This window comes from Paroedura picta, chromosome 1 (assembly GCF_049243985.1).
Source record: "Paroedura picta isolate Pp20150507F chromosome 1, Ppicta_v3.0, whole genome shotgun sequence".
In the NCBI taxonomy this organism is placed as follows: Eukaryota; Metazoa; Chordata; class Lepidosauria; order Squamata; family Gekkonidae; genus Paroedura; species Paroedura picta.
The window spans coordinates 106,330,700-106,346,149 of NC_135369.1; the positions used below are offsets into that span (position 1 = coordinate 106,330,700).

The 15,450-nt window shown below is 41.8% G+C and overlaps 1 protein-coding gene and 1 long non-coding RNA gene across 6 annotated transcripts in view; both read left to right on the forward strand.

Moving 5' to 3' along the window:
• REPS1 (RALBP1 associated Eps domain containing 1) overlaps positions 1–15,450 on the forward strand; it is a 70,323-nt gene that overhangs the window by 21,386 nt on the left and 33,487 nt on the right. The window lies entirely within an intron of this gene.
• LOC143844378 (uncharacterized) lies at positions 663–15,450 on the forward strand. Its single transcript, XR_013233961.1, has 3 exons — positions 663–3,926; positions 4,051–8,163; positions 8,288–15,450. It is a non-coding gene; the product is annotated as an uncharacterized LOC143844378 (long non-coding RNA).

A 15,450-nucleotide genomic window follows, 5' to 3' on the forward strand; every position in this document is an offset into this window, starting at 1 on the left:
TGTTGGGGGCTCTAAAAGCTTTTCAAGGCCCTTTCCCACTGGTGTTCATCTGGTCTCTGCTTATAAGTTCTGTTGAGTTTCTTGCTGTCTTGCTGTCTGTGGTGCAAACTTCCTTCCGTTCAAGTGGTGATACTGATTAGAATGGAGCCAGTGACTTCTGCGTTGTAGTCCTGTGGAACCAGTTTGAGATAGGACCCGACTGCCAGGCAACGTACAAATATAAAAATTTCACTTTAAAAGCAAGTTTAAGTGTAGTTAATGTGATTGTCATTGTATTATTCTGAGCTCTCTAGAACAGTGGTCTCCAACCTTTTTATCACCGGGGACCACTCAACGCTTGACAATTTTACTGAGGCCCGGTGGGGGGGGGGTAGTTTACTCCTCTACTCTCAACCACTGCCCTAATGCTCTCTGATCGCTATGGTAATGTTTAAACATCCCTTCAAAGTAAGATACAGACATGCCACAACAATGAACATACGGAACATTTTATTTTCATGGAAATTTTAACTCATGACAATGACAAATCAATGGGAATCCTGAGCTTGTTTCTCTGCAACGAGATAGTCCCATCTGGGAGTGATGGGAGACAATGACACCCAAAGTGTGTTGTAAAGGGCTGGGGGGGATGAAGTAAAGGGGGCCGGGTGGGGGAGGCGTCCTTTGCGGCCCACCTCCAGTTAACCGACCGACCACATGTGGTCCGCAGCCCACAGGTTGGGGATCGCTACTCTAGAAGAACAAGACTTTGGTGGTATGTACATGGATGTTTAAAAGGAAGCCATCTGACATATAGTGAACATTGGATAGGAGTGGGCTTGGAAGATCAACAAAAAATGAAGAACAAAACAGTGTAGCTAAAGTTTGAGAATCACTGTCCTAAGGACTGCTGTGGTAATATTTATTTTCTCCAGTTTTATCCTCAGGGTGGCATACAGGGTTTCTCCTTTCATCCATTTTGTTCTCACCAATAGTATTTTTGACACCTAACCACTGGTGGTGATGTGATTGCCATCAAGTCACAACCAATGTATGACAACTGCATAGAGTTTTCAAGGCAAGAGATGAACAGAGCTGGTTTGCCATGGCGGGCCTCTGCATAGCAATCCTGGACTTCCTTAATAGTCTCCCATCCACATGCTAACAAAACCTGATGGAATCAGGCTGAACTTGGCCATCCAGGTCAGGGTATGCTAACTGCAGTGCAGGACATTATCTGGTAATATGGAGTCAAGGCCCTCTTGCTGATTGGCATCAAGCCTAATGACATTCATTCAGAGTCCTCTTAAGGCCTAGCAGGAAATAGGAGCTCCTAATGAAGCAAGTGTTAAACAGGACAATGTGTGTTCTACATTTTTAAGAGTAAAATTCTGTACTTAATTAAACTCTGTTTGAAGAAGAGCTATGCAGCCTTTAGAAATTGTACACTGATTTGTGTGATTTGTCTTATTATCCATTATTCTACAGTTTTTGATCTTAAGTGATATATTTTGACTTGGCCATTTGGGACCATGGTAATCCCGTCCTGCAAGTGCTAATGTTTAGATTTATTCACTTAACTATTTGAGATTTCAGCAGCTATTGTTCATGTTATTAAAATCTATCCTTGCAGTTTTTAGAGGAAGAAACCTACATCATTTGAAAAGGATAACTTACTGTTTGAAAGCTGAGGATTCTGCATGTAATACTACATTTCAAAGGTTTCTGTGTGCTCTTGTGGATTCATATGGGTTCACAACACTGGAATCAGGCATCTGGATTAGCAGAGTAGTAGAAATCTGATCTCCATCCTTCTCTGGTTCCTGCTTGGGACTCTTAACTTCCCTGCTTAATTTCTATCCTCTTCCTTCTCCATTCTTCCCCCTTCAGCTGTTGCTGTGTTTCTGTCTCTGCATGGTTCCAGTACTACCTATACCCCTCCTTGCCACCAGAATGAACCTTAGAGAGGCCATGTAGAGCTCATACTTGGTCTTGACAGAGTACAGATCTTATTAGCCTTTGATTGTGCATGTTGTAGGATATAAAAACACTTACCTAAATCTCTGCTTAACTCAGAAAATGTTCTCATAGCTTCTAGTTTCAGTGGTCAGCAACTAGGCTTCACTAGGACCCATTATGCACGGGGGTTTTAGCGCACATTCGGGGTGGAATGGCGGCGACTAAAATCACGGATAACGCACGGAGCCGGCTGCAACCGGCTGCAGCTTCGGTGCATGCCGCCGAAAAAGCCACGTCAGTGAAACGCGGAAGAAAGCGCAGCTTCCGGGTGAGCGGGGCGCAACCAGAAGCGGCGCCCGGATCGGCGCGTGCATAATCGGTTACTCTGGGTTTTGCCGCCGTCGCGCCCCGCCCCGTGTATAACCGGTATGCGTCGCGTCTTCCCCCTCCGCGTTTTCCATGTGACCCGAAATCGCCGTTTCGGCGGCCGTGCATAATGGGCCTAGGAGGCACAAAGAAGTATTAAAGAAAATCCATAGCTTGCTTACTTTCCCATTGAAAGACAGTGTCGTGTAGTAGTTAAAGAGCAATGGACTCTATTCTGGAGAACCAGGTTTGATTTTCCAGTCCTCCACATGCAACCAGCTGAGTGATCTTGGGCTCATCACAGTTCTCTTAGAGCTGTTCTTGCAGAGCAGTTCTCTCAGAGTTCTCTCAGCCCCACCTAGCTCACAGGGTATCTATTGTGCAGAGAGGAAGGGAAAGATGTTTATAAAACACTTTTGGGACTCATTCAAGTAGTGAAAAGTAGGGTATAAAGCAGCTCTTTTTCATTTTAGTTTTATGTTGTGTTTGTTTGGTATAGTGGTTAGGAGTACAGATGTCTAATCTAGTGAGCTGGGTTTGATTCCTTGCTCCTCCACATGGAACCAGCTGTTCTGACCAAGTAGTAATATCAGGGCTTTCTCAGCCTCACCTCCCTCACAGGGAGAGGAAAGGGAAAGGGGATTGTAAGCTGCTTCAAGACTCCTCCTGGTAGAGAACCAACTCTGCTTCTTCTTAAACAGTTTGATACAATCACATCCTCCTGACAGGATAGCCCGTCTTCCCTCAGTAGGCCCTCAAAGTCTGCTGAGTTTTGAACAACAGTCATAATTAAGGGGGCAAAATGGATGGGAGGAAAGGATAGGGAAGCAACAGGAAGGAAGAGGGATGTGAGGCTGGTAGCAGGTCACATAGGTCTACTGTACCTTCCTGCCTCTTAAGTACAGTTTAAACAGAGGTTGTTCTGTATTATAAAAATCTAGAGATTCATAAGGAAGTACAGGAAGAGAACAATTTGGAAAACGCTCAAGGATTTTTAAAGTTTGCAAGGATGTGAGCAGGCTAATTTCCCCTTCCCCCACCCTCTTTCATAGACACTTAGCTTTTCTCAGCATTCTTTGATCCAGGAACAAACTCAGTCCCCATTAGTCTGATCTTTTTCAAAAGAGGTCTTTTTTCCCTATTGGTTTCTGTAACCGTAACCGTAGTTACTAAACTATTTCACCTGTAACATAAACATTAAAAACCTGAATTACTGGGCTTCCTGGCAGATGTGCCACAAGTTCAAAGTACTGGGTAGTGCCACTGTAATGTTGTGAAAATAGCTTGCCACTCCATTGCTTTGGTATAGTTTGCTCAGCCTATTAGAAAGAAGACGATGGACACAGAGGTAAACCACACTGGAGGGCCTTGTCAGATCCGTGGGCCTTACTATCCAAAACTGCAGCATTTTCAGTAGTTAGATGTTCATAGCATTTTTGCTGTAACCTAGTGGGATTTTTCATGTTTTCACTTGGAATATGCTTCATTCTATTTCAAATGTTTTGAGTGGGAATACTACTTGGGGATATACAAGTCTAAAGATGCTGTGAATCCTTAAGACCAGTTTAATTTTTTGTTGTTTTTGATCCTGACCGAGAAAAGTCTTTATGTTGCAATTGCATGTCCCTAGATCAGTGGTAGTCAAACTGCGGCCCTCCAGATGTCCATGGACCACAATTCCCATGAGCCCCTGCCAGCGAATGCTGGCAGGGGCTCATGGGAATTGTAGTCCATGGACATCTGGAGGGCCGTAGTTTGACTACCCTTGCCCTAGATGGTTTACTTCTTTGTGGTCTCTGTGCATCCCATTAGTGGGTTTTGTGCATGCACAGAACACAGTCTCAGAAATTTTTAGAGTTACAAATTAAGTACTTGGGATGGGAGGATGTTGTGATAGACCATGCATGCTTAAGGTTGAGTTGTGCCTTTCTTGCTTGTGGAACTGCTTTAACATTGTGTGAGTTTTTGCTTGATTGAGGTCCCCTGGCCTTTTTCCATTACTCTTCTCTATTGCTTAGTTAAAAATTACCTCCATTAAAAACTCCAGTGATTTGGGGAGAAACCTCCACTAGTGGATGGTCATGAGCTTGCTATACCTTGGAGAAGCTTGTAATACTTAGACTTCTAGACATTGTCTCAAATTCACCAAAGAGGCAAGGCAATCTTGCCTCCATTTTCTGCTTGGGGACCAAGTACTGTTGCCTGCCAGGTCAGTGCCCAATCCCAACTTGATGTTACACTTACCGTCCAAATTGAAGGGCCCCTTCAATCAGCTGACATCTCAGTGCCAATTTCATGTACCCCTGCAACAGCACCTTCTCCAGTACAAGGCACTTCCATGCTGAGGTCATGTCTTTGCACCTGGAGAGGAAGAAAATAAGCCAGTGCTCTGTCTATTCCTTTGGCTGCTGTTGTCCCCTCTTATGTTACCCACATTGAATCTCACAGATCAGCCTCTGGATATCCTTCTGGAACCTGAACATATTATATAAGACATCCAAGGCAAGGTTTCTCTTCCATCAGAAGGTTTGCTCTTCTACTGTTCTTTCTTTGAGAGTCAGCTGGATGATTCATCAGAAGATACTAAGGCAGCCAGGTATCCCCAGGAAGATGCTATCACTCAGTACACTACCCGTTACTGGATCTTCCCATCCAGGGCACAGCCTTGGAATTCTTATTGCCAAGGCCCTTCAGCTAACTGAGCATGTTTGAACCATCACTATTGGGCTGACATTCAGCATTACTCGGCTAGATGGGTCGGCAGTTAATAAAGTACTGCTGTCCTCCCTACCACTCATCTAGTTATCAGCCTCCATAGTGATAGGGTCCTGAGTCATGATCAAGATTGATAGTGCCCAAAAACCCATACTAATGCTGCTATGTGTTACAAACCTGGAATGTTCTTCCCAGGGGCACAAAATGAGCGAAGACATTTATTTGCAAAAAGGACTAAAGCTGTTTATTAAATTCCACAGAGAGCACAACAGTCACTTAATGATAGCTAGGCATTGTTAAGAATGAGTTGCTGAGAGAAACCTATGGTTCATATAGACAAGCAGTGCTCCTCTGATCAACCATAACCCTCTGGAGAGGACCAAGGCATAGACTATCACTTTTGGAGGAGTATGTGAATGAAGCGTCTGCTTCACCCTCGGGGATTGACCTTTCTGACCATGGTATCCTCAGAAGTTGGTCTTTTTTTAATGTAACCATTTCTATGCCTGGAGACTGGCCATGAATTCAAGGTAGAAAAATAGCTTTCCACCATACCTGACCCCCTCCTTGGGAGTTTTGGACTCTGATTTTCACACCCCAATAGTTCTTCCCCCCAGTCGAGTCCTGGAACTGTCCGAGAATTCCTGGGAGAAACTCTTACAACCCACAAACTTTTTGGAAGATGGAAAACCTTTATAAACTTCAGACTGGTGACTGTGTCTTCCTTTCTGTGCATCTGCCTATTTATTGATGGTGAAAGCTGCATTGGGAAAGACTCGTTCCCCATCCACAAATGCAGGCAAGTGGCTGGATGATTTCAGCTGTTATGTATATATCTGGTGCCATGGTTTTTAAGATAACCAATGATTAGACAGGCATCTCGTGATAATAGTTCTTCGCCTTCCTTAGAACACCTTCCTGAATCACTTTTCATGTTGAGGCCCTAAGGATGACTAAGCCACAAATGTGCGTGGTTAAGCATGTTGCAGAGACAAATGCAAAGCAAATGGCTACAGCTATTACAGATTGCAACCATGCCTGGTTGTACTGTTCAAACACCTGATGCTAGGGCAAGAATTAGAAGATCTTCCTTCTGATTATTGGTTTTAGTACTAACATGGATTATAGCATAATTAGAGAACTCTTTTCCTTTGTCCAAGTACTAAAACTCAAGGTTATCCTATGAAATTATTTGGCAAATAGATTCAGTATAGACAAAAATAAGTGCTTTGTTACTTGTGGAATTCACATTGTCTTTCAACAATAATTGGTTGACCATTGAGAGACAGCATGCTTGAATAGATGGATAGATTCAAATGAGTAGCCGTGTTGGTCTGAAGTAGCACAATCAGAGTCCAGTAGCACCTTTAAGACCAACAAAGATTTATTAAAGGCATGAGCTTTCAAGTGCAAACACTCTTCCTCAGACGGTGAACTGACCATCATGACAGTCGTGATGGTTCATAGTCTGAGGAAGAGTGGCCTTAAAGGTGAAACTGGATTCTGATTTTATTGAATAGATGGAGTAATAGTCATATCCACCAGGGCTCTTTATGTCTTTATGGTACCCTAAACTGTATCCCAGACCTCTACATTGCTGCCAAATCCATGGGCCATATTTCTCCATTATCCAGGCAGCAATCTTCAAAATACTGGAACTCTCCCTTGAAGAATGTTCAGTAATTCAGGCCATTCTTACAAGTAGGAAAGATTTATTTATTTATTTTATTTAAAACATTTAAAACATTTGTTAGCTGCCTATCTTCCTTGCAGCACTCAGGCAGCTTACAACATATATAAAACATAAAATACATTAAAACATTAAAACCTAGATTTAAAATCGCAATTCAGGACTAAGGATAAACTTAACCAAATAAAGTCCTAAATAAAACCATCTGGTTCCAAGTTGGGGCACAGGTACTCCTTTCCATCTGCAAATCACAGTAATCTACCCACAAGAAATAGTTCTCTAGCCACTCCCCCAGGAGGTTCCTCTCCACCTTCTCTCTCCAGTGTGGCAGCACACCTACAAGCTAAGGAAGACATCAGGTTGGAACAGTGGGCACTCATAATAGATTAGGGCATGCTGTAGAGTTAAGTTTTCTTCCGTATTCAAGTTTTCTTCCATATTAAGTTTTCTTCCATATTCAATCTTCTGATCCTCCTCCCATCCTGTCAAGACCTCCTCCTGGTAGAGAACCAACTCTGCTTCTTCTTAAACAGTTTGATACAATCACATCCTCCTGACAGGATAGCCCGTCTTCCCTCAGTAGGCCCTCAAAGTCTGCTGAGTTTTGAACAACAGTCATAATTAAGGGGGCAAAATGGATGGGAGGAAAGGATAGGGAAGCAACAGGAAGGAAGAGGGATGTGAGGCTGGTAGCAGGTCACATAGGTCTACTGTACCTTCCTGCCTCTTAAGTACAGTTTAAACAGAGGTTGTTCTGTATTATAAAAATCTAGAGATTCATAAGGAAGTACAGGAAGAGAACAATTTGGAAAACGCTCAAGGATTTTTAAAGTTTGCAAGGATGTGAGCAGGCTAATTTCCCCTTCCCCCACCCTCTTTCATAGACACTTAGCTTTTCTCAGCATTCTTTGATCCAGGAACAAACTCAGTCCCCATTAGTCTGATCTTTTTCAAAAGAGGTCTTTTTTCCCTATTGGTTTCTGTAACCGTAACCGTAGTTACTAAACTATTTCACCTGTAACATAAACATTAAAAACCTGAATTACTGGGCTTCCTGGCAGATGTGCCACAAGTTCAAAGTACTGGGTAGTGCCACTGTAATGTTGTGAAAATAGCTTGCCACTCCATTGCTTTGGTATAGTTTGCTCAGCCTATTAGAAAGAAGACGATGGACACAGAGGTAAACCACACTGGAGGGCCTTGTCAGATCCGTGGGCCTTACTATCCAAAACTGCAGCATTTTCAGTAGTTAGATGTTCATAGCATTTTTGCTGTAACCTAGTGGGATTTTTCATGTTTTCACTTGGAATATGCTTCATTCTATTTCAAATGTTTTGAGTGGGAATACTACTTGGGGATATACAAGTCTAAAGATGCTGTGAATCCTTAAGACCAGTTTAATTTTTTGTTGTTTTTGATCCTGACCGAGAAAAGTCTTTATGTTGCAATTGCATGTCCCTAGATCAGTGGTAGTCAAACTGCGGCCCTCCAGATGTCCATGGACCACAATTCCCATGAGCCCCTGCCAGCGAATGCTGGCAGGGGCTCATGGGAATTGTAGTCCATGGACATCTGGAGGGCCGTAGTTTGACTACCCTTGCCCTAGATGGTTTACTTCTTTGTGGTCTCTGTGCATCCCATTAGTGGGTTTTGTGCATGCACAGAACACAGTCTCAGAAATTTTTAGAGTTACAAATTAAGTACTTGGGATGGGAGGATGTTGTGATAGACCATGCATGCTTAAGGTTGAGTTGTGCCTTTCTTGCTTGTGGAACTGCTTTAACATTGTGTGAGTTTTTGCTTGATTGAGGTCCCCTGGCCTTTTTCCATTACTCTTCTCTATTGCTTAGTTAAAAATTACCTCCATTAAAAACTCCAGTGATTTGGGGAGAAACCTCCACTAGTGGATGGTCATGAGCTTGCTATACCTTGGAGAAGCTTGTAATACTTAGACTTCTAGACATTGTCTCAAATTCACCAAAGAGGCAAGGCAATCTTGCCTCCATTTTCTGCTTGGGGACCAAGTACTGTTGCCTGCCAGGTCAGTGCCCAATCCCAACTTGATGTTACACTTACCGTCCAAATTGAAGGGCCCCTTCAATCAGCTGACATCTCAGTGCCAATTTCATGTACCCCTGCAACAGCACCTTCTCCAGTACAAGGCACTTCCATGCTGAGGTCATGTCTTTGCACCTGGAGAGGAAGAAAATAAGCCAGTGCTCTGTCTATTCCTTTGGCTGCTGTTGTCCCCTCTTATGTTACCCACATTGAATCTCACAGATCAGCCTCTGGATATCCTTCTGGAACCTGAACATATTATATAAGACATCCAAGGCAAGGTTTCTCTTCCATCAGAAGGTTTGCTCTTCTACTGTTCTTTCTTTGAGAGTCAGCTGGATGATTCATCAGAAGATACTAAGGCAGCCAGGTATCCCCAGGAAGATGCTATCACTCAGTACACTACCCGTTACTGGATCTTCCCATCCAGGGCACAGCCTTGGAATTCTTATTGCCAAGGCCCTTCAGCTAACTGAGCATGTTTGAACCATCACTATTGGGCTGACATTCAGCATTACTCGGCTAGATGGGTCGGCAGTTAATAAAGTACTGCTGTCCTCCCTACCACTCATCTAGTTATCAGCCTCCATAGTGATAGGGTCCTGAGTCATGATCAAGATTGATAGTGCCCAAAAACCCATACTAATGCTGCTATGTGTTACAAACCTGGAATGTTCTTCCCAGGGGCACAAAATGAGCGAAGACATTTATTTGCAAAAAGGACTAAAGCTGTTTATTAAATTCCACAGAGAGCACAACAGTCACTTAATGATAGCTAGGCATTGTTAAGAATGAGTTGCTGAGAGAAACCTATGGTTCATATAGACAAGCAGTGCTCCTCTGATCAACCATAACCCTCTGGAGAGGACCAAGGCATAGACTATCACTTTTGGAGGAGTATGTGAATGAAGCGTCTGCTTCACCCTCGGGGATTGACCTTTCTGACCATGGTATCCTCAGAAGTTGGTCTTTTTTTAATGTAACCATTTCTATGCCTGGAGACTGGCCATGAATTCAAGGTAGAAAAATAGCTTTCCACCATACCTGACCCCCTCCTTGGGAGTTTTGGACTCTGATTTTCACACCCCAATAGTTCTTCCCCCCAGTCGAGTCCTGGAACTGTCCGAGAATTCCTGGGAGAAACTCTTACAACCCACAAACTTTTTGGAAGATGGAAAACCTTTATAAACTTCAGACTGGTGACTGTGTCTTCCTTTCTGTGCATCTGCCTATTTATTGATGGTGAAAGCTGCATTGGGAAAGACTCGTTCCCCATCCACAAATGCAGGCAAGTGGCTGGATGATTTCAGCTGTTATGTATATATCTGGTGCCATGGTTTTTAAGATAACCAATGATTAGACAGGCATCTCGTGATAATAGTTCTTCGCCTTCCTTAGAACACCTTCCTGAATCACTTTTCATGTTGAGGCCCTAAGGATGACTAAGCCACAAATGTGCGTGGTTAAGCATGTTGCAGAGACAAATGCAAAGCAAATGGCTACAGCTATTACAGATTGCAACCATGCCTGGTTGTACTGTTCAAACACCTGATGCTAGGGCAAGAATTAGAAGATCTTCCTTCTGATTATTGGTTTTAGTACTAACATGGATTATAGCATAATTAGAGAACTCTTTTCCTTTGTCCAAGTACTAAAACTCAAGGTTATCCTATGAAATTATTTGGCAAATAGATTCAGTATAGACAAAAATAAGTGCTTTGTTACTTGTGGAATTCACATTGTCTTTCAACAATAATTGGTTGACCATTGAGAGACAGCATGCTTGAATAGATGGATAGATTCAAATGAGTAGCCGTGTTGGTCTGAAGTAGCACAATCAGAGTCCAGTAGCACCTTTAAGACCAACAAAGATTTATTAAAGGCATGAGCTTTCAAGTGCAAACACTCTTCCTCAGACGGTGAACTGACCATCATGACAGTCGTGATGGTTCATAGTCTGAGGAAGAGTGGCCTTAAAGGTGAAACTGGATTCTGATTTTATTGAATAGATGGAGTAATAGTCATATCCACCAGGGCTCTTTATGTCTTTATGGTACCCTAAACTGTATCCCAGACCTCTACATTGCTGCCAAATCCATGGGCCATATTTCTCCATTATCCAGGCAGCAATCTTCAAAATACTGGAACTCTCCCTTGAAGAATGTTCAGTAATTCAGGCCATTCTTACAAGTAGGAAAGATTTATTTATTTATTTTATTTAAAACATTTAAAACATTTGTTAGCTGCCTATCTTCCTTGCAGCACTCAGGCAGCTTACAACATATATAAAACATAAAATACATTAAAACATTAAAACCTAGATTTAAAATCGCAATTCAGGACTAAGGATAAACTTAACCAAATAAAGTCCTAAATAAAACCATCTGGTTCCAAGTTGGGGCACAGGTACTCCTTTCCATCTGCAAATCACAGTAATCTACCCACAAGAAATAGTTCTCTAGCCACTCCCCCAGGAGGTTCCTCTCCACCTTCTCTCTCCAGTGTGGCAGCACACCTACAAGCTAAGGAAGACATCAGGTTGGAACAGTGGGCACTCATAATAGATTAGGGCATGCTGTAGAGTTAAGTTTTCTTCCGTATTCAAGTTTTCTTCCATATTAAGTTTTCTTCCATATTCAATCTTCTGATCCTCCTCCCATCCTGTCAAGACCTTTTACCAGATCACAGAGAGGCAGAGACTTTTTACTGTATCCCAAACAGACGGAGGACTTGACCTGTCACAGACTTCAGTAGTGTCAATTATTTCATTACACCACTAACTACCATTCTGCCTCTATTCTCTTGGGAAGAATAGTTTGCATCCATACACTTCAAAAGTGTGTGTTAAATGACCCTGTGAATTGATTAATGGTGACCTTGTAAATTAATTTCCTTCCAAACATCCTGTCAGTAACAACCTTGCTCTGGTCTTGCAGACTGGGGCTCTGGCTCCCTTTATCAAGTCAATCCTTTTCATGCTGAGCCTTCCTCTTTTCCTGATGCCTTTAACTTTTCATAGCTTTTATTTTCTTTCCCAGTGAGTCATTTTAGCATCCAGGGAGTGTTCAGGCTTGGTTTTATCTAGCATCCACTTATTTGTCTTATTAGTGGTCCACATTTTCCATAAAACTCTCCTCTGGAGAGTTGTAAATGAATCGACTTTCTTGCAGTCCGCTTTGTTCATTGTCCAACTTTCACACCTATTCATAGTAATAGAAAATATTATGACATAATTAACTTGATCATGTTTGCAAGTGACACATTCTTACACTTAAGGATTTTTTCTAGTTCTTTCATAGCTACTCTTCCAACTCTGTCTCCTTCTGATTTCTTGATTGCAGTTTCCCTTTTGGTTGACAATGGAGCCAAGGACCAGAAAATATTGAACAATTTCAATTTCTTCATTGTCAACCTTAAAGTTGGGTAATTCCCCAGTAGTCATTGTTTTTTGTCTTCTTGATGCTGTGATTTGCTTCATTCTGCTTTGACCTGCAGCACTATTTATTTTGTTTCAAGTCTTCATTATTTTCTGCCAGTTATCTGCATATTTCAAATTGTTAATGTTCCTTCCACCAGTTTTCACTGCACCTTCATCTAAATCTAATCTTGTTTTCCTTATGATATGTTCTTTATATAGATTGAAGAGGCAGGGGGATAAGATCCATCCTTGTCTGATATTTTTGCCAATGAGAAACCATTCTATTTCTCCATGTTATGTCCTAACAGTAGCCTCATGTCTATAGTACAAAACAGTCAGATGCTCTGGCACATCCATTAAAAAAAACAAACTAACATTAACTTTTAATGATCCATGCAGTCAAAAGCTGTGCTCTAATCTGTTACACTACCTCATTTTCTTCTGAAATTCTCATATACTCCAGTAAACCAGTGTAATTTTTCAATATTATTTGTGAAGCCTCTTCCTTTCCAAATCCAGCTAGAACATCTGGCATTTCTCATTACATATATTGTAACATATATCTTTGTTGTGAGATTTTGAGCATAACTTTACTCACATGAGAAATTAGTGCAGTGGTCTTATATTTGCTGCAATCATTATCTTTTTTCAGAATTGAAATATGAATTAGGTGTTTCCATTCCAGGGCCATTGTTTTCTTTATGTGTTGGCATATTGTTAAGATTTTGATGGATTCCATTTCTGTGGCTGAGAATAGCTCTCAGTATCCCATCTACTCCTGGTAGTTTGCTTCTCTAAGTTGCTATTAGTGCATCTTTCATTCCATTTTCTAAGTTCATCAAAAGATTATTCTTGGAAGGAAACTGTCGACTTTTCATCTCCTGTCAGTGTATTTGTTCCCACCTTTTCTTTATTTTGTCCTGTTCAGTTGATGTATTTCCAATTTAATCCTGTAGCTTACCTAACAGTTATTTAAATTTTCCTTTGGTTTCTTGGATCCCATGGAACATATCTCTTATTCTTCCTTTTTATTGTTATCTTCTGTTTCTTTTCTCTAGTTATTGTAATAGTTCTCTTTGTCTTTACATGCAAGTCACTGGAACTTCTGGCTTATGATTCTGTTTCTCTCACTTCTGTCAGTCAGTCATAGAGGCTTTTCATTTATTTTGGTTACAGAAATAGTCTTTGATAATATCTCTGGTTTCTACCCATGGTTCCTCAGTTTCATGTCCAAAATTATAAATCTGTTCTTTGTGGTCTTTAAACTCTTCAGGATAGTTGCTTAGATTGTATTTGGGAGCTATTAATGTGTTTTTCTTTAGATTTATTCTAATTTGCACTATTAACAATTCACAGTCTGTACCACAGTCAGCTCCTGGTCTTGTTTTGGAACTTCTCAATTTTCTGTTTCCTGTTATACTATTTGATGATTTCTCTATTGGCTGTCTGGTGATGTCCAATATACAGTTTTCTGCTGGGCTGCCTGAAATGCATGTTTGCAAGGAACAAATCATTCATTTGTCAAGAATACCTACTTCTGTCAGAAACAGTCAGGTTCTTGTTTCTCCAGTTTCTGTCAGCCCTTTTTTTCCAAGGGTCATCGCCTAGTCTAGTGCATAGCCTCGGGTACAGCTTGCTTGAGAATAACTGCTTTCCTGTACATTGATGACTGGCTGATTGCATCAGCCTTGGCTCACAGAAATTCTCAAGATGGCCAGGGGTATTTACATTTGCCTTTTGACTGATTCTGTCACAGCAGTGTCATAGGGGTCTACACCCAGATTTGTTAGACTTGGTAGCCTGAAGGATCCAGACATGGAAACCTTACTATACATTTTAGTGAATGTCCTTCTGGATCCCAGAAATCCTTTTACCGGAACTCCAGTGACTACAAACGGAAGAGAATCTACATGTTCGTAATTCAGCACAAAGGTGAATCCTTGCTGTACTCTACTAAGGATACCTGTTTCACCTACAATTCTATGGGCTGGTGCAGTTACGTTTTTACTGTTCCTCTCAGTGAATCTGTTCTTAGGGAGCTGATGTAACTCACACACACACAGCCACCTGTGCGTCAGTGGGATCTCCATTTCATCTTTACTCAACTCATGTCAAAACATGTCAACTCATGTCAAAACTGCTTCAATCTCTAGTGACATGCAATCTCAGTCTGCTCTAGTTTGAAACCTCTGTGCTCATAGTTGTTTGCTCTTCTAAAAGAGCCTCCGAAATGGGTGTCCTTGGGGCCAGCCCACCCTTTTTCCTGTTTCATTGAGATAAAGTTACTCCATGTCCAGATATAAAGGTATCCCTTGTGCAAGCACCAGGTCATGTCTGACCCTTGGGGTGACGTCCTCTAGCGTTTTCATGGCAGACTCAATATGGGATGGTTTGCCAGTCCAGATATAAATTTCTGGTTTCAGATTTTTGTGTAAATGTAATCCTTGTTGACTCAGTTTTCTAATCCCACTGATGATGCACAGAGACCACTCCATTCACCTGCTGTCACGTGAGCTTCAGCATTATATGTTAAATACACATCTTTCATGTCCCATGCTTTTCTAGTCTTATGCAGCCTATGTATTTGGACCTTACATACTATTGAACTGTGTTATGACATGGCATTACAACTTCAGTAGGAGCAATCTCAGTCAAATTTGTGGCAGTATCCCAGGCATTTGTTAAAATAATTTTGCTCTTTGACTTCTATTGAATGGCTACATGAGTGCAACCCCCTGTGTTTGTAGTGTTATGCGCTCAACACAACTGTGTGGAGATGCTTCCTTTGGACAGGCTGTTCTTTAGTTCATTTTTCCATTAACAGTACTTGTACCCATTTCCAGGTAGGCCAGCTTAAACCCATCAGTGTGATGCACAGAGACCATGAAGAAGTAAACACAAGCTGCTTACCTGTTGTACTTTGAGTGGCTATCTGTGCATTTACACAATCTGTCCTCCTTCCCCACTGCAGGCATTCTGGTTAACAGCAGTGTCCTCAAAAGTTTGGAAGGAACTTAGTGGGAAAGGTGCAACTCCTCCTCAAGCATATGCAGTCTAGTCAATCTCTGTTGGGGAGGGGGGGAGGAGTGTTTCATGCCTAGTTGTAGAACTTTCCAAGATTGTGTTCTGCCAAGGCATAAAACCCATTAGTGAGAATGCATAGATGGCCACCTGAAGTATTGCTACAGGTAAGCATCCTGTCTTTTCAAGTCATACTTTCCTTGAAGAGATTGTGTGGCAATCTTGATACTGGACTGCTTTCTGA